This window comes from Lissotriton helveticus, chromosome 7, assembly GCF_964261635.1.
Source record: "Lissotriton helveticus chromosome 7, aLisHel1.1, whole genome shotgun sequence".
NCBI lineage: Eukaryota > Metazoa > Chordata > Amphibia > Caudata > Salamandridae > Lissotriton > Lissotriton helveticus.
The window spans coordinates 77446444-77466118 of record NC_136068.1 but is presented as its reverse complement, the minus strand read 5'-3'; the positions used below and the strand labels follow the sequence as shown (position 1 = coordinate 77466118).

Sequence of the window (19675 nt, the reverse complement as noted above, 5' to 3'; positions counted from 1 at the left end):
CCCTTGCAACAGGTAGCCTGAAACCCTCCACCATAACAGATCTGCCACAGTGTCTCTGGAGATCCTGACCATCTCCCTGAGATCCCCTTTGTGCTGAAACCACAGGCTGCGGAGGCACCACTGGCGTGACCTCATGTGCCAGTGTGCATGGTTGACCAACAGTATGCAGGAAGCGAACAGACCGAGCAGGAGCAAGACCTTCAGGATTGGAACTTCGCTCCTTCTTGAAACAATGGAATCATAGCCTGGATGACTAGAATCCTCTGAGGAGGCGGGAAAACACGATTCACAGTGTCCAGTACTGCCCCAATGAGCAGTTTTCGCTGAGAGGGCACCAGGTGAGATTTGGGTGCATTTATCGAAAAACTCAAGTCACTTTGAGCAGCCAATCGTCCAGATAGGGGAATACCAAAATCCTGACCTTCTGAGAAGAGCCTCAAACACCGCCATCACCTTGGTGAAGACTCAAGGTGCGAAAGTCCGACTGAATGGAAGGACAGCAAACTGGTATTGTTGAGATCCCACTGTAAAAGGAGGAGGGGAGGAAAGGAGGGGAGGGAGGGAGGGAGGAAGGGAGGGGAGGAAGAGGAGGAAGGAAGGGAGGGGAGGAGGAGGAGGAGTGTTGCTGGGTGGCTCCCCCATAGGCGTCACCTTCCCTTCCCTCTATATGACGACCTCGCAGTGGACCTACTATCCTTGAAGCGTTGTAGAGCAGAATCTGCCTTTGTCCCAAAGAGCTTTGATGCATCAAAAGGCAGATCAAGCAGAGTGGCCTGCACATCCGGAGAAAACCCAGAAGATCTCAACCAGGCATGCCTCTTGGTAGCCACGAGGAGCCCATCACCGTGGCGACTGAGTCCGCGGTATCCAGACTTGACTGAATCACTTGATGGGCTGCAGTTTGCGTATCAGCCAACACCTCCAAAAAGTGACCTCGTCCATCATCAGGCAGTTTAGGAGCCACCATCAAAGCATGGATATATCTTCCCAACAAGCACATGGCGTTTGTAGATTTTAAAGCCATACTTGCAGAGGAGAACACCTTTTTGGCTGATTGCTCCTGTTTTTTTAGAGTCCCTATCCACCGGGGTGGTGGGGAAGGATCCTGCCGACTGTTTGGATGAACATGAAGATTAAACCACCAAGCTCTCTGGAGACGGGGGGGGGGGGGTTAGAAAAGTCGGATCCCCCGGAGCAGGTTAATAGCGTCTTGTTACTGTGCTTGAAACCACTGGAGCAGACCAAGGCTTCTACCACACCTCCAGAATCGGCATAGTTAAAGCCTCATTGAATGGCAGTTAAGGTTCTACCACTGAAGACGGAGAGTGCAAAACTTCAGTCAGAATATTAGGCCTGACCTCAGCTGTGGGCAATTGCATATCCAACAGGTCAGCAGCCTTCCTGATGACAGAATGATAAGGGGCCATGCCCTGAAAAGGCATGGACTTTGGGGAAGAAAGCTCCAACTCCGGGGAAGTGTCCAAACCACTTGCCTCCTGAAGTCCTTCAAAGTTGCCCACAGTCAAGTATTTCCCCTTCTTCAGCCTGTTCCTGCTGTCCATGGTACTACTCTTCTTCCAGCAGTCTCTGGGCCTCCCTCCTGGAGCGCAACTTCGGGATCGGCGTCAGTGACGCCAGGCACGGTGCTGGTGATTTCGGCACCAGCTTTGAAGGAGGACCCTCAGTAGCAGTCCACGGCGCCGCTCGAAGCCGTGAAAGTGTTGGCCCAAAACCAGACGGCCACGGAGACTGTGGCACCGGCGTCGAGATGCCATGATGGTGTCATCGGCATGAAGGGCACAAAAGGTGCTTGAGCATGCTGCTGGGGATGCCCAAATAGTATGCAAGCGGACCCACTGGGCCAACCGGCGCATCGGATGAGTTAGCCGCTTTGGCAAACATGCTAATTTAGGAAATGCAATGGATCCGCACCCTTACCTGGAAAGGGTGGATAAGGATCCGGAACAGCATGGTCTGGATACAACCGAGGGTGTGTGGTGGGCTGTGGCTGCAGCGCAGGGGACACTGGGGCCGGAGCAGGCGAGGCCGGAGGAGCAGGAGACTACTGCCTGGGCACCGGTGAATCCCTTGATGCCGGAGAATGGACTGGCGTCACCTGCGGAGAAGGTGAGGGCGAAGGCGACATGTCATCTTTACCATGACGCCGCTCAACCAGAGAAGACGACCTCAAAGATTTGCCTTTCGAAGATCGACAACGGGATCCATGTCAACGCTTTTTCTTGCACTTCTTCAACGACTTCGAGTTGTTCGGGTCGTCAACTTCGACTTGGATCTTTTGCGACCTCTCTTTTCCTTTCTCGCCCTGGCCATGAATAGTTTTGCTTCTCGCTCCTTAAGTGCCTTCGGATTCATCTTCCAACAAGAACATCCTTCGACGTCGTGATCGGTCGACAGGCACCAAAGGCAATCTTCGTGGGGGTCTGTGATGGACATATGAGCCCCACACTCCCTACAGGGCTTGAATCCAGACTTCTTTTATGTAGCCATCGCACTGCTACACAACAGATAGATATACACTGCCGAAGATAATCGTACCTCATGAGTAGTGCAACCAAACTGGTGATTCTCCACTGAGTAGGTATCCCAACAGTCACAAGCTTGTCAGTTGTATTGATCCTCTTAATCTCTTTATCTGGGAGAGGAGCAACCCCTTCACCTAGGCAGAGTCTCATTCCCTAGAGTAATGCACCACAAGTAGCTGAGTCAGAGACTATACCTTATATAAATGTATATTTATTATATATATATATATATATATATATATTATATAATCTTATATACCTTATAAAAACTGGGTCGTTGAGGGCTACTTTATTTTTCTTTTCGACCCAGGGTGACAACTCTAGACTTGATGAACAAGTTACCTTTGGTAACACTTAATCTGGTAGAGACTCTATCTAGCTGCAGATTCCTTACCTTAGAATATCCCCAGATGTCAGACTGGATCCAATGATTTTTGAGCAGTAGCCATCATTGCCAGTGGGTGGCATCATTCGGCTCTGTGTCAGCCGTGGTACCCATCTATGCGCCATCCCGGCACGCTGACATCAGTTACTTTCGTTACTTTCCACACCAGAAGTGTGGAGCCACGAAGAGAACTGATCACTGGTGTGGAAAAACGAAGGCACTAATAAGGGTGTCCCTTATACTACAATTGGCTTGCAGAGTGGGGCGGATGGGCGGGTCGGTAAGTAATCCGCAGCTAGACAGTCTCTACTAGATAAGGTGTTAGTTAATATGGAAGTCGATGTGTTCATCAATAAAAATGAAATTTCGTCCTTATTAATAGAATCGCACGTTCTGAACTCCACATCTACCTCGGCTCACAAATATGTAGTCAAGCAGACCCTGAGACTTAGGACCGGGATTACTGATTGACGGGTCACAGGTGGGCGTGTACGCAGCTGACAGGCAAACACTCAGACAGGAAACTCCTGATCAGTCCCACAGATAGGTGCAGCAACATTACAATGGTCAGGGGAGATTGTCCCAATAAAGCACACATGGCCGGAGGGGGTACGTACGCTCCTAAAAACACCATAAAGTCAGATGCCACATGTGTGATGAACACATAGCCAATCAGGTCTTCTTACATGTAGTGGACACATTCACCACTGGCTACACTGTCTACCTGTAGTAAACATTTGACCATTAATTTATGGCAGCAACCAATATTCACCAAGCCAAAAGGTTCCCATTTTTTGGGCATCTTGCCCAAGCTTGATGTTTCCTTCAGGGTCTGTAGGACCAACAGCACCCCCAAATGCACTAGAAGCCTCCGTATCAATGGAGGCCTTCCTTTCGGTTAGGAACGAAGCCATCCTAGGCGACAGGAACCTGTGTTCTTGCGCCTGGAATAGTAAGACCCTCAAACGCCACAGCTCCCACACACAAGAGTCAGTAAGCTAAAGAGGCCTTGATGTAGGGTGGCCAGACATTCTCTGGTTTGCCCGGACAATCCTGGTTTTTGGTCATCTGGCCCATCAGATTTTCCAGGGTTTTTGAAAAGGCCCCACTGAAATAGCCTTTATGGGTTTTGGTGCAGGAATAGGTGCCAGTCTTTTCAGAATCTAGTTTATGTAGCACCCATTATAATCTGTGTAATAGCCGTAGTTAATGCTACTTAGTGCACAGGGGTCTGTGTTTGCTCTGTTTGTGAGCGTTGTCTTTCGGATCGTCCTGCACCCCTCTGCGATGTTAAATTGTAGTCCTACTTCTATTTTTTGTGAAGTATCTCGATTTTTTAACTGGAGAAATCTGGCCACCCTTCCGGTTATGTTAACTACTCTTATAACGCGCAACAGCTACCCCGAAGAGTGTCCCGGCGCGGATCCAAGAGGAGTCACTGAACTACACCACCATGATTTACGGGAACAGGTGAGTTTTTAAAAGTTTCTTGAAGGCTAACGGGTCTTAAGTATTGCGCAATGGAACGGAAGGGGATATCAAGCTTGGGCAGCCTTAACAGCCAGGGAGCAGCTGCCCAGCTTGTGGCGGATGAAGCAGGGCATCCTAGCTAGAAGGAGAGCTGAAGAGCGCAGTTGTCTCAACGGGACATAAAAGGAGAACCGCTTCTTTAAATAGGTGGGCCCACGACCGCAGAAGTCTCGATGAGCCATGACCAGGGATTTAAATTTGACCCGATCCGCCACGGGAAGCCAGTGGAGTACGCGGAGATGTTCACGCACGCTGATCCTCTTAGCGATTCCCAGGAGCAGCTTAGCGGCCGCATTCTGAATAACCTGGAGCCTATTCAGAGAGTATCCAGGAATGCCGATGTACAACCATTAGCGTAGTCCAATCGAGAAAGGATCAAGGCACAGATAACCGTCTCTTTGGCAGGCCTAGGGAGGAGAGGTAAAAAACTCTTAAGTGTTTTAAGAAGGCCAAAACAGCTGCCTGACAGCTTTTTCACCTGAGCAGAAAAGGAGAGGTTAATCTCAAACCACACTCCTAGGTTTTTAGCGGATTTTCCATCCGAGGTTGGTAGAGGGAACCCAGGAGGCCAGATCGTGTCTCTGAAGCCTGGAGGGAAATTACCGTAGAGTAGAATCTCTGACTTGTCTTCGTTACATCAGCCCGATGACTAGTTCGATACTACAGTTGGGGGTTCACCCAACATTTCATTCTCCCAGAGATCGACAAGATGAGCATCAATTTCGTCAGGCAATTAACAGCTGTATCTATTCTGAAGTGTCCAAGAATCTCCAGCCAAAAGCTAGGGATAGCAGGACCACCAGAAACGCTGATAAAAAGCAGGGTGTAGGCTGAGGGAGAGGGGGGTGCCAGGGGCAGAGGCTTACAAGCCTAATGTTAGGAAGGTGACCCGGGGGAGGCAGAAGATGTCTGACTGACCACCCCTAGGTCCACCCCTCCGTCGAGAAGTAGCCGAGCGTTACCGAGAGGCCTCCTGAATGAGGGCCCTCTCCTTGGATCGTACAGCAGAGTAATCACAACACTACAAACGGACACCACACAGGAGGTCAAGTTCTCAAGCTTTTATAAGTAATAACGGTTGCGGGTTCTTGGCAGTATATACAGCTGGATCGAGGGATCCGTAAAGTCTCGGACAAGGAGGGTAAGGTAGCGGGACAGTCTTACTCTGGGCGGAGGAAGAGATACCCTACGCACAGCTCTCAATCCTCGAGCTGGGGGGTTCCGAGAGGTTCGAGCCGCGGCGGCGCCAGCAGGCTAACAAGGTTGTTCAGCAAGGTAGGCCGCGGCAGCGCCGGCAGGCTCTCAGATGGTTCAGCAAGGTAGGCTGCGTCAGCGCCAGCAGGCTCTCAGATGGTTCAGCAAGGTAGGCCGCGGCAGCGCCAGCAGGCTCTCAGATGGTTCCGAAGGTAGGCCGCGGCAGCGCCAGCAGGCTCTCAGATGGTTCAGCAAGGTAGGCCGCGGCAGCGCCAGCAGGCTCTCAGGTGGTTCAGCAAGGTAGGCCGCGGCAGCGCCAGCAGGCTCTCCGATGGTTCAGCAAGGTAGGCCGCGGCAGCGCCAGCAGGCTCTCAGACGGACGTCGGGTTACAGGAAGGATGAGTTTGTCTGGTGTCGGCCGTGACAGCGTCAGCAGGGCTTCCAGTCCAGGATACAACTGGCGTCCTACTCCGGGGCTGGCCCAGATATAGGACGGAGGTCCTTTGATGTCCGGACCCTCGCGCCTGGGGGCCAGAGGGGCCGGGATGATGGTGTCCAGACACCCAGCAGGGGGGTGGAGCCAGCGCCCAGGGAGGCCGGAGGGCGATCGATACCAGGCGTCCGGGGACGGCTGGAGGGCCATCGAAACTCCTCTCCCTCCGGGATCTGTCGAGTGGCCACTCGACCACCTGGGTGGATCTTGGTGCCTCGATGTCTGGGCTTGGCTGGGGCCGAGGCCACATGGTCGTGACGTGGTGGGCCCAAGATGGAGTCGGGCACGGCCTCGTGCTTAGGTCGTGATGGGCCTCCGGGATGGTAGCCGGATCTGTGGTGTTGGGGCGTGCAGGGTCGGGCAGAAGGGGCCGCCCGAGGTCCGGAGGAGGGCTGATGTCGTCCTGGGCCCGCCATGCGGGAGGGGTAGGACCACGCCATGAGGCCGGGTCCAACACGCGTCCCCCCCAGCTGAAGGCAGGGGAGAGTCACCCATTTTCTTGGGGATTCTCCTCGCCGAGGCGGAAAAATCTGGACAGGCCGTCGGCATTGGCGTGGTCGTTGCCGGGGCGATGCTCCAAAGTGAAATCCATCCCCTGCAGAGAAATGGACCAGCGCAGCAGTTTCGGGTTTTCTCCCCGCATCTGCATCAACCAACGCAGGGGCTGGTGGTCGGTCTGGACTCGGAAGTGGGTGCCGAAGAGGTAGGGCCGGAGCTTCTTGAGTGCCCACACCACGGCACAGGCTTCCCTCTCGATGGTGCTCCACCGCTGTTCTCTTGCCAGGAGGCGTCGGCTGATGAAGGCCACAGGCCGGTCGATTCCTTCGGGGTTAACTTGGGACAGGACCGCCCCGATGCCGTGCTCCGAGGCGTCGGTTTGGACTACAAACTCTCTGCTGTAGTCGGGGGCCTGGAGCACAGGGGCGGTGCACATGGCAGTCTTTAAAGTCTCAAAGGCTGTCTGGCACGCAGGGGTCCAGTGCACCTTCTGGGGTAATTTCTTTGAGGTCAGTTCGGTGAGGGGCCCCACAATGCTCCCGTAGTCTTTTATAAATCGCCGATAGTATCCGGTGAGCCCCAGGAAGGCTCGGACGGCGGTCTGGGTGACCGGGGGCTCCCAGGCCCGGATGGCGTCTACCTTTGGTTGGAGGGGAGCTACTTGACCGCTCCCTACTTGGTGTCCTAGATAGGTCACGGACCCTTGGCCTATCTGGCATTTGCTGGCTTTGATGGTTAGTCCGGCCCGCCGGAGGGCCGTCAGGACTTCCCAGAGGTGGGACAGGTGCTCATCCCAGTGAAGGCTGTACACCGCAATGTCATCTAGATAGGCGGTGCTGTATTCTTCTAGACCGGCCAGCACCTGATTCACTAGCCTCTGGAAGGTGGCCGGCGCATTTTTCATGCCGAAGGGCATCACTTTGAAGTGATAGTGGCCATCTGGAGTCGAGAAGGCCGATCGCTCTTGTGCGCCAGGAGTAAGGCCGATCTGCCAATACCCCGCCGTGAGATCGAAGGTGCTGAGGTATCTGGCGGCCCCTAGGCGATCGATCAGTTCATCCGCCCTGGGGATGGGATGTGCGTCGGTCCTGGTGACTGCATTCAGTCCCCGGTAGTCAACACAGAACCGGAGCTCGGGCGCTGTTCCGGGGGAAGCGGCTTTCGGGACCAGGACAACGGGACTGGCCCAGGGACTGTTGGAGGGTTCGACTACCCCCAGGGCCAACATCTTGGCCACCTCGGATTGGATGCAGGCCCGAACCCGGTCGGGCACTCGAAAAGCTCGTTGTTTCACAGGGGGGCTGTCTCCGGTGTCCACATCGTGGACACACCACCGGGTGACCCCCGGCGTGAGGGAAAACAGATCCGCAAACTGCCCCAGCAGCTTCCGGCAGTCTTGTTGCTGCTCTGGGGTCAGGGTAGAGGAGAGCCGGACCCCTTCGAAGGAGCCGTCTTTCTCGGTGGTGCTGAGGAGATCTGGTAGTGGCTCGGAGTCGTCTTCAGCCCCGTCATCGGTCGCCAGCAGCAGACTCAGTTCAGTGCGTGCAAAGTGCGGCTTGAGCCGGTTAGCGTGTAGAACCCGGAGGGGGTTCCTGGGGGACTCCATGTCTACCAGGTAGGTGACGGGGCTCTTGCGCTCCCCCACCTTGAAGGGCCCCGTCCATTTGTCCTGGAGGGCACACGGTTCAACCGGGGACATGACCCAGACTTGCTGGCCCGGCTCGAACTCGATGGACGAGGCGTTCTGGTCATACCAGCGTTTCATTTCCTCCTGACTGGCCTCCAGGTTGGCCTCGGCCAGTTCCCTGAACTTCCGAGTCTGATTGCGGAGTGTCAGGAGGTACCGGTAGACATCCGGTGGGGCATCTCGAACTGCTGTCTCCCAGCCTTCCTTGACCAGGCTAAGGGGGCCTCGAACCGGGTGTCCGTACAAGAGTTCGAACGGGCTGAACCCCAGGGATTTCTGGGGTACCTCTCGGTAGGCGAACAGGAGGCAGGGCAGCAGGACATCCCATTTGCGCCGGAGGGGCTCTTCTAGGCTCTTGATCATTCCCTTCAGTGTCCTGTTAAAGCGTTCCACTAGTCCATTTCCCTGGGGATGATACGGGGTGGTGAAGTTATATGCGACCCCGCACTGTTGCCATAGGGACCGAATATGCTTCGAGATGAAGTTGGACCCCCGATCACTCACGACTTCTCGGGGGAAGCCGACTCGGGAGAAGATGCTCATGAGGGCTCGGCCCACCACGGGGGCCGTGATGGTTCGGAGAGTGATGGCCTCAGGATAGCGGGTGGCATGGTCCACCAGGACGAGGATGAAGCGGTGCCCCTGCGAGGTGCGAGGGTCCAGGGGCCCTACGATGTCTATTCCCACTCGCTCGAAGGGGGTGGTTACCACAGGGAGCGGCTGGAGCGGGGCTTTGACTTTCCCCCCGCTCTTCCCGCTGGCTTGACAGGTCGGGCAGGTCCTGCAGTGGTTCTGTACATCAGTGTGCATTTTTGGCCAGTAGAAATGGGTCACCAGGCGGCTGTAAGTTTTGTCCTGCCCCAGGTGCCCGGCGAGGGGCACATCATGTGCTAAGTTCAGGAGGAAGTCTCTGAACCGGAGGGGTACAACCAGCACCCGGCCGGCCCCTAGCTCGGCAATCTCCTGCTCACTGTAAAGGAGGTCGTTGTCCCAGTGGGACCCCGCGGGGTCTCCAGCGGCTTGCGTAGCGGCTTGCTGTCGCATCCCCTCGAGGGAGGGGCAGGTTTTCTGTTCCTGCCGGAACTGTTCGCGGGTGGGGCCACCTTCTTGGCGCCATTGAGCGAGTTCTGGGAGGTGGTTGAGCTCGGTGAGATCTTCTTGGTCGGGCCCTTGGGGGCCGGGCTCGGTGTCGGCGTCCTCGGGGACGACGGGTGGCGGAGGTGCGGGCCATTCTGGCTCCTTTGTTGGAGCTTCCCCCGCTGGGGCGGAGGCTCGGGCGGACATGGAGCGGGTGGTCGCACAGACCCACTCGGGAAGGCCTAGCATCCCCAGGTGCTCCCTTCGTTCGACGCCAGCCCATGGGGAACTTTCCAGGTCGTTCCCAAGGAGGCAGTCCACGGGGGCATCGTCGCGGACAGTCACTTTCAGCACGCCTGACACTCCCCCCCACTCGAAGGGGATCCGGGCCATCTGACACAAAGTTTCGGAGTTATCTGCGGATCGGACTGGGCACAGGACGTTAGGAAGGATCTGTTCCGGGGTCACCAGATGGCAGCGGTCCGCTGTCACGCTGGCCCCAGTGTCACGGAGGGCTTCGGTCCGGCGACCATTGATGGTGACCCACTGGCGGTACTTCTGGGTATTGCTGGGGATCGGCCCTCGGGGGATCATGTCGTGAGTACCCAGGCAGGCTAAGGTCATGGCGGCGGGCTCCCACTCGGCCTGCTCGTGGTCGTCGTCCTCTTCCTCACTTCTTTCTTCACCTAGGGCAGCTGCCGCGATCTGGCGGGCTGGGGGCCCGGTGGTGCCGGGTCGCTGGTTCATCGGGCAGAGGGGGTCATTCGCATAATGACCCTGTCGCTGGCATCTGTGGCACATAACGTTCGGGCGGGGCCCCGGCCTGGCTGGGGGGCCCCCTCTCCGGCCCAGGGATGGCGACGTGGAGGTAGGGGATGACCCCTGGGGGGCGTCTCGACCCCGGCTCTGGCCTACTCCGCCACCTCGTGGTCGGTGGTTCCCCGGGGACCCCCGGCGTAATCTCCCATCGTGTTCCGGGGAACTCGGGTGCTGGCCCATCGGTCTGCCTCGACAGCGAGTTTTCGTGGCTCAGTCAATTTGCTGTCGAGGAGGTGCTGCCGGAGTTCGACGAAACAGTTATTGGACAGGTGTTCCCATAGAATGAGGTCGACCAACTGCTGGTAGGTGGTGACCTGGCAGCCCCGAGTCCACCCCTCGAAGGCTCTACTGTAATAGTTCACGTATTCCACCCACGTGGTACCGGGGATTTTTTTGCAGTCTCGGAATCGCTGCCGGTACATCTCGGGGGTGAGTCCGTAGCGAGTGAGGAGGGCGGTCTTCATGTGCTCGTACGAGGTCCTCTCGGTATCAGGGAGCTCCAGCAGGGCGTCTCTCCCTTCGTTAATAAACTTCCCCCACAGGCCGGCACCCCAGTCCCTGAGGGGTACTCGATGGGCGGCCATGGTGACCTCGTAAGCTTTGAACCACTGCTGGATGTCGTCGTTCTTATAGTACTCTTTGACGACATCCTTGGGTATGTGCACCTTCGTGTCCACCGGGGGAGGTGAGGTCTTACCCCCGGAGGTGGCAGTCTCGTTTGCCTTGGCTTTAAATTCTAGTTCTTTGAGGACGCGCTCGAGCATGAGTTTCTTCTCCTCGAGGTCTCTTTGTCTTCGCTTTTCTTCTAGGTGTCCTTCTAGCCGTAGCTGCTCGAGGGCTAGCTTCCTTTCTGCCAGTTGGATCTCTCCTTCTTGTTTGAGTCGAGCAAGCTCCAACTCGTGGAGCCGGTTCCTCTCTCGTTCTCGGGCGTCTTCGTGGGAGAGGCCCGTGTTTGGGTTCGCGGGTCTCTCTCCCGCTGGGTTCAGCTGAGCCTCCGGGCCTCCGTTCGGGCCCGGGTTATCTTCACTCGGAGGTGGCGCCTCACCGGCGTCCACCCAGGCCTGCAGGGCCGATTTGAAATCTTCTTTGGTGCTTAAGCCAGTGGTAGCGATGCCTAGATCTTTGCAGAATTGCTTCAGCTCCTTGTGACTGTAGTCTTCCATTTTCTCCTTCTGGAATTCTGTGCTCATGGTCGCAGTGGGTTTTTCTGGGTAGCGAGTGAATCACTCTCTGTACGATCTGCGTGGGCTCGGATCCCAGCGCTTGCCACCAATGTTAGGAAGGTGACCCGGGGGAGGCAGAAGATGTCTGACTGACCACCCCTAGGTCCACCCCTCCGTCGAGAAGTAACCGAGCGTTACCGAGAGGCCTCCTAAATGAGGGCCCTCTCCTTGGATCGTACAGCAGAGTAATCACAACACTACAAACGGACACCACACAGGAGGTCAAGTTCTCAAGCTTTTATAAGTAATAACGGTTGCGGGTTCTTGGCAGTATAGACAGCTGGATCGAGGGATCCGTAAAGTCTCGGACAAGGAGGGTAAGGTAGCAGGACAGTCTTACTCTGGGCGGAGGAAGGGATACCCTACGCACAGCTCTCAATCCTCGAGCTGGGGGGTTCCGAGAGGTTCAAGCCGCGGCGGCGCCAGCAGGCTAACAAGGTTGTTCAGCAAGGTAGGCCGCGGCAGCGCCAGCAGGCTCTCAGATGGTTCAGCAAGGTAGGCCGCGGCAGCGCCAGCAGGCTCTCAGATGGTTCAGCAAGGTAGGCCGCGGCAGCGCCAGCAGGCTCTCAGATGGTTCAGCAAGGTAGGCCGCGGCAGCGCCAGCAGGCTCTCAGATGGTTCAGCAAGGTAGGCCGCAGCAGCCCCAGCAGGCTCTCAGGTGGTTCAGCAAGGTAGGCCGCGGCAGCGCCAGCAGGCTCTCAGACGGACGTCGGGTTACAGGAAGGATGAGTTCGTCTGGTGTCGGCCGTGACAGCGTCAGCAGGGCTTCCAGTCCAGGATACAACTGGCGTCCTACTCCGGGGCTGGCCCAGATATAGGACGGAGGTCCTTTGATGTCCGGACCCTCGCGCCTGGGGCCCAGAGGGGCCGGGATGATGGTGTCCAGACACCCAGCAGGGGGGTGGAGCCAGCGCCCAGGGAGGCCGGAGGGCGATCGATACCAGGCGTCCGGGGACGGCTGGAGGGCCATCGAAACTCCTCTCCCTCCGGGATCTGTCGAGTGGCCACTCGACCACCTGGGTGGATCTTGGTGCCTCGATGTCTGGGCTTCTCTGGGGCCGAGGCTGGGGCCGAGGCCACGTGGTCGTGACGTGGTGGGCCCAAGATGGAGTCGGGCACGGCCTCGTGCTTAGGTCGTGATGGGCCTACGCTGGGGCCAGGCCGATGATGTGGATCCGGGATGGTAGCCGGATCTGTGGTGTTGGGGCGTGCAGGGTCGGGCAGAAGGGGCCGCCCGAGGTCCGGAGGAGGGCTGATGTCGTCCTGGGCCCGCCATGCGGGAGGGGTAGGACCACGCCATGAGGCCGGGTCCAACATCCAAGAATCTCCAGCCAAAAGCTAGGGATAGCAGGACCACCAGAAACGCTGATAAAAAGCAGGGTGTAGGCTGAGGGAGAGGGGGTGCCAGGGGCAGAGGCTTACAAGCCTATATCCCTGCTCCAGATGGAACCTAGGGTACCGGGTGCCCCCCTTCCAGGCACACTTCCACTCCACTCACGATGCCCCAATCTTGCAGGCACCGTAAGAAACGAGTCGGCCATGACTGCTGACCCCACTGGGAGGGAGGTATAAGGGAGGGGGGAGAACAGAAGTTCAGACTCTAACCCCCTCCCTTTGGGGCCAGGGAAACAATAAATTGTGTGATTCAGGGAAACACCCACCACTAGAAGAGAAACATTGCCCAAAAAGAAGATTTCAGCTTAAAAGGCGGAGTCGAGATCAGTGAAGCCAAGTACCTGAGGCCATGCGGGAGGGTCATGTTACACACCACATGCCGAGAACGTGGAGATGCACAAGAACAAAAACGTGCGCCAGCAACACGCCCCTCTTCCCATATTTCTACCCACATATAGCGATCACATACACAACTCCTAGCAAGAGCAACTGAAGGTAAGGTGAAAAGCAGGCAGCCTCCAGCAGGAAAATAGCCTCCGGAAAGGGGCTGCACAGCAACCGAGCTTTTATACATACACCAGGTGAGGTGACTTTGGTAAAACTAGTGACACCCATAGAACTCGTGCTAAAAGCCACAATTCTATCCCTCCCTGTACTCATGAGAACACTTCACAAACATACTGAATACCGATCTGATCACTCAGAACTGAAAGGACGGAGAAGGTTCGAAAACACCCAAGTAGGATTAGGGGAGGGGGGGGGGGGGTCAACGGCTTATATAAATAAGTTCTGTCTTCTAAATACTGTTATAATAACCACCTTTACGTATCAACAGGAGTCACCTTCCGATACCTCACTAAATCACGACTAGTAGGATGATAGAATCACAACCCTGTGGTAAAATAAAGTCTCCAAAACCATTAATAACGAAGCATATGTGACTAGCTGAATTCACAATCAAAGTTCTTTCAAAAATAGGTAACCGCAAAGACAACAAAGTGCACCAGCGCAGACTTGTCAACACCCACAACCCAAAGGAAATTTCTGAACTTGTGCCAATGGAAGGAGGAATACTCAAGGACCCTCAGCAAGGGGTCTGCCTAACACCTGGGTGGATGCACCTGTCCAACGTGCAGTTGAGGCTTTCCATGGCGATAGCACCCTTGAAGTAAATACTGCGAACACTTTTAAATTGGTCAGAAGGAACATAGCCACCGGAGGAGAGCAAATGACTCATAAGTGACCCATACCTCGAACTGCACTATCACGGCAAATGTTATGTATATGTATATGGTTAGTTATGATTTGCCTACTATGGGAAGTCCCACACTTGAGACCTACAGAGGAACTTTAGAGTCAAATGAGATTCACTAAAGGGGAACTACAGCACCTGTGTAAGCAACTCTCGTATGTTACCTACAATTGCACCAAACAGAACACCAGCATCCCACATGCACTGCACAGCGCCCTTTCACATAACACATGGCATCAGCACATGACCCCAGTCAGCTCCCAAGCATCAGTTAGGTCATGTTATGTCTGCCTATTGATCCCACAAGCGGTAGGTGCAGATAGGCTTTACTTGTCCCAAGAAGTAGCCCCAGAGAAAGCAAAATGCCTTATTCACCTCTATGTAGGATAAGGGCCAAGATTCAACCCCACAAGATAGAACCACACAGGGTAGTTGTAAACATAACCCGATACAACACCAATCCAATAGTGCTATTAATCTTTAATGAACCCACTGATATCCAAACCAAGCTGGACAGGATGCGTAGGAACGGCACCATAGGGGAAGTTAGCAGTTGGCCCTGAGATTTCCGTGAGAAGAGATTTTTGAGGGTAGCAAAGCCCATTACTCATTGCACAAATATGCCTGTTACAGCATCCACCTGTGGACTGAGAGTGGCTCTTAGTGATTCCGGAGTGGTCTTCTCCCAACATGGAATTCCTGGGTAGGGCCGTCCAAATCGGGGATAAAAAGGGGAATGGTCGAATGGGGGCGGGTTTAATGAATGTATAACTAACCTGTTCCAGAAAATCTGGGACACCAAGGTGGGTGGATATGCTTGGTTAGAAGGGAAAGGACAACCCCTGATTGTTTGGAAACTTACACTGTATTGCTTATGTTTCAGAGGAAAAGGAACACTTCAGATGGGCACGAATGCTAACTGCGGAGTAATAGTTCATATTCCGGATATCCAATGGGACACTGCCACACTGATGATTACTATAGGCAGTGTGGCGAGCATGCCTACACTCAACTGGTTCCAGGATGGAGAGGACTGTGTTCTGTGGGCTCCATGCACACCCTTAACCCTGGGCATTCTTGGAGAAGAGCTAACAGACTTGTACCACCACCTGTTAAAGAAAAAGACCACCTTGCTGCACCAAACTAGTGAAAGGAGAGTGGCAGACTCTTTTGGCTGGGCACAGTTCAAAGACATTCCAGAAGAATTTTGACTGTTCACGGAAGCACATCTGGGGAATGGGGTGGGTGGGGGGGGGGGTTGATATCCTTCTTCACCCTACAGACAAAAGCTAGTGCCCGGTGGCTTGGCTGCAAATCACCCAGTGGTGAATGCTCAAAATGATGAACAGCACTGAGCTTGGCCGCAATTCAATCAAGGGAGAAATGCGAGCCACCCGCCTCATGGTAATGCAGCACCTTTATGTACTGGACTTAATGTCCGCAATGGAGGGATGGGTCTGTGAAACGATCGGAGCCACCTGCTGCACGTTCATACCAGGGAATGACTTGGACAATGGAACACTGATGCTTGCCATCCAAGCACTGCATAATCTACAAATAAGCATGCATGAAGAGGGTGGTGCCCCTGAGCAGGAGTGCTTTTCAAATTGGTTCTCCTGGCTTCCACTATGGATATCCGGTTTATGTAAATCACGGTTGCCAGTTATCATTGTATTTTTATTGGTATGTGGGGTATTACAATTGGGGATCACCTGCTGTAAAGACGCAGTCCTCAAACTGGGTAGAATGCAAGTAATTAGGAAGGTAGCGGTAGTCAAAAGTCAGTATAAGGAACAACAGGTTCCAAATAAAGCAACTGTACAAATGCACAAGTTAGATGGTGTAGTTGAAGAATAAACTAGAGGGGGGAATGTCAATATGGAAATCAATGTGTTCATCAACAATAAAAATGAAACATCGGACTGCGGCAACAGTTGGCGGACGAATACGGAGCACCTGGAATCAGAGCTCCGGGCTGGATCTGCGAGCAGGGACGGCACGGCAGCACCGCCGTGTGGAGAGAGGGGCTTGCTGCAAGGGAATTGTTGATGCTGGCGAGCAGTTGTTGAAGTGAACGATGCTGGACAGTTTGTTTCCAGTTTGCTTTCAGTGCTCCAGATACAACAGCCTGTGAAGTATTCCGGTGAGTGTGTGGAGTTAGCAAAGATCCTTAAGGCAACTTTTTTTTTGGTGAATATTAGCGCTGGTTGGGGCAAAGTGCACGGACAGCTGCAGACTGTGAAGAGACTACCTCCTACTTTCCCCCTACATTTTTTTCACTCACTGGTAATTAGGTGTATTTTGCATTGACACAGACAATTGTGGGGTGTGTGACAATTAAGCATGCCTCCGAAGACATCTCGTGGTGGAAAGACCAGGGGCAGTATGGAAGCACAAGCCGGCACCAGGGCAGCACTCGCTGGGAAAGGCCCAAAGGAGCACATAGGGGAAATACAGGTGGAGTAGTCAATGCAAGTGAAGGGCACCACCCAGGGGGTTCCTAAGGTTCCATTGATTTTTCAAGGCGTGGTTAGCAAGAGATTAGGTGTGCCTGCGTCAAATACCTTGGTTGTACCACCAGTCTCTACAGCCATAGTTGAAGACGGAGCTTCTGCTGATGGTGGAGAGTTGGGTGTAGACAGCTCTGGTGAAACTCCCCTTGCTTCAGCCGATGCTCCGCAGGTTCGGATTAACGCCCCAGCTTCCAGTAAACCCCCATTAGTAGAGGGAGACGCTGTAATATCTGAGGAAGGCAATGACGTTTCTAGCAGTAAAGAGAGCTAGTTTTTTTCCATGTCCGAGCCCTCGGACGTGTCAGAAGGCGAGGATGAGGAAATTCAAATATCAGCTGATGGGTCTCCTAGACGGTCACCAACAAACGATACAGAGAATACTCTCAGTACGGAAGGCGGTCAAGGGAGAGGGTGCTGCTGGCACACCAGTACAGGAAACAGAATGGGACTTCTCCATTGGCGATAAGACGCCCGAGGAACTGGATCTTTTTGATGAGGCAACTGGGGGTTTCCCGGATGAAATACACGGCCAGATATCTCTTGAAGCAATCTATAAATGCATAACGGATCACAGGAAGGAAACACAGGCAGAGAATTCTAAGACGCATACCACTTGCAGGAAACTACAGAATACTGTAAGGAGACTCGCCAAAACCTGTAATGACTTTACTGAGCGAATGGCTGAGGCTGAAACCCGTATTTCAACAATAGATCAGATGGTAGTGCAAAAGGATCTTGTAGTAGAAATGCAGGCTACTAGAGAGGATGTACACAACAAGCTGGTGGCCATGGAAAATCGTCTGCGTCGCAATAATCTGCGCATATTGGGCGTACCAGAAGGCTTGGAGGGACAACATGACCAGCAGTTTGTTATAGCAATGTTTGATGATGCGTTCCTGGAGCTTAAGGAATGGAAATGGTCTCATGAAATACATGCGCACAAATTTCCTTTTCGACAGCGGATGCAAAGAGATGGGCAGGCGGCGCAGCAACAACGGGCGATTTTGATTTCTTTGAACAATTTTCTGGCCAGGCAGGCAATATACAAGTTGGTGAGACCCGATAAGAAAAGAACTGGGAAAGGGACACCATTTTTTGTTAGACCGGATTACTGCCACGCTACAGTGGAAAAGAGATGGCAGATGCGTCAATTGATCAATCCATTCTAAGCAAAAGGGTTACACGTGTTTTTTATTGCAACCAGCAACTCTAAAGGTTGTTAAGGGTCAGAGTCGTTTTTCTATGTCTGAGGTTAATGCTAAAGAATGTTTGCAATCTTTGGGGTGACTAGCGAAGCTGTTGGACATATAACCCTGTTATTATTGTAGTCATTGCATTTGTTAAAATTGATGGGATAGAGAAAAAGGAACATTCTATAGTGTGATATTGTGATGGATTATCTGCATACATAATGCTAATTTGGGAAGAGGTGAGCACCATGTGAGCTATTCACCGAGCATCACAAGGGCGCTCAGTACTAAGGCCTCTATTCTGGGGGAGGGTCACGGGTGGTGGGTGGGGTGGTCCCCCCCACACACCCCCACCACCTGCCCCAGGTGGTGGGGGTGTGTGGGGGGGACACTTGGGTGAAAGGGGAAGAGGGCAGCAGGAAAAGAAGGAAAATTCAGTTCAACGCATGTTATTGGTGTGATGCGACGTATGCAGATATACTTATGTTAGTGAGATATGATGGCATCAATGATAGATAGGAGGGGCGATAAGCGGCTGCAAATATGCACATTTAATGTATGTGGGCTAAACAATGCGCTTAAAAAGAAACGTGTTGCTGCCGAGTTAAAATTAATAAATGCAGATGTCTTGTGCTTGCAAGAGACACATATCCCCTGGTCTAATAGGAGGATTCTATCCGAGTTGGGATATACGGTCATTTCAATATCTAGTCAGTCTTTTATGAATAGGGGAGTAGCGATTTTAGCGCGACGAGGAATCTCCGGCACGGGTAAGGAAAAGGTTGATCATTTGGAGAGGTGGGCCTTACGGAATGCCTTATAGGGGATACTAAGATTGTTTTTTGTACAGTATATGGTTCAAATTTAGATGAGGTAGAGACCATTGAATTTCTAAATATTGAATTGGCGTCATGGGGAACACCATTGATATTGACTGGGGATTTCAACATACATGGGGAAGGCCAGATGTGGGACTCTGAGCATGGGAAGTATATTGGGTGCAAACCAAAAGTGTATAGGGCTTTACAACAACTGTTACAGAATCATGGTTTAGTAGATGGATGGGCAGTTGTGAACCAGGGGGATCCAGGGTATACGTTTTATTCATATCCATATAATAAATTTGTTCAGTTAGATTATGTGTTTTTGCCCTGGTCACTTAGGGTTGGCGCCAAGATGAAAGTATGGCCACGCATTACATCGGATCATGGACCAGTGCTAGTTGATCTTATTGGTCTTAGTAATGAACATAGATCTTTCACTTTTAATAAGAAACTACTATGCGACCCTGATTATATCACTCATATTAAAACCTGAGCAAAATGGTTTTTGAGCAGCCACACAATCAATGGTCTGGGATGCTCTGAAGGCAGGGTTAAGGGGGGAGACTTTTAGTTATGGATGGACTAAGCAAAGGCTACAGAAGGAGTAAATGCATGGCTTTCTGGAAGAGTTAAGGCTAGCAGACAAGAACTCATGCAAACGGTCAGAGACAAAGCAGATCCCAAGGCTGCACAAACTAAGATTGCATGCTGCAAGGCTCGGATTAATGGGATATGGTGTCAGGAAATAGCGGCTCAATATAAAATCTATAAGGAGGAAAGGTATGAATATGGGGAGACGACTGGTCGTTGTTTAGCTCAAAGGCTGCGGGAAAAGCAAGCTGCCCAGAGAATTTCCATTTTAGAAGATGGGAAAGGGGGCGCTGTAGAGACTATGGAAGGGCTATTGGATGTGTTTCATTCTTTTTACAAAGAGCTCTACACACAAGATGTAGTGCAGCAGGCTAATATAGAACGGTTTTTGCAGGCATTGGAGTGGACTGGGCTCGCACAGGAAGAGCGAGAGGCCATGGAAACCCCAATTACAGAGTTAG

The 19675-nt window shown here is 53.2% G+C and overlaps 1 long non-coding RNA gene across 1 annotated transcript in view; it reads left to right on the top strand.

Annotated features, from left to right (window-relative positions):
• LOC144768114 (uncharacterized) overlaps window positions 1–15222 on the top strand; it is a 52571-nt gene extending 37349 nt beyond the window's left edge. The window contains exon 3 of the long non-coding RNA XR_013598474.1: window positions 14980–15222. This is a non-coding gene — a long non-coding RNA (uncharacterized LOC144768114). The remainder of the gene's footprint in view (window positions 1–14979) is intronic.
• The last annotated feature ends 4453 nt before the right edge of the window (window positions 15223–19675 follow it).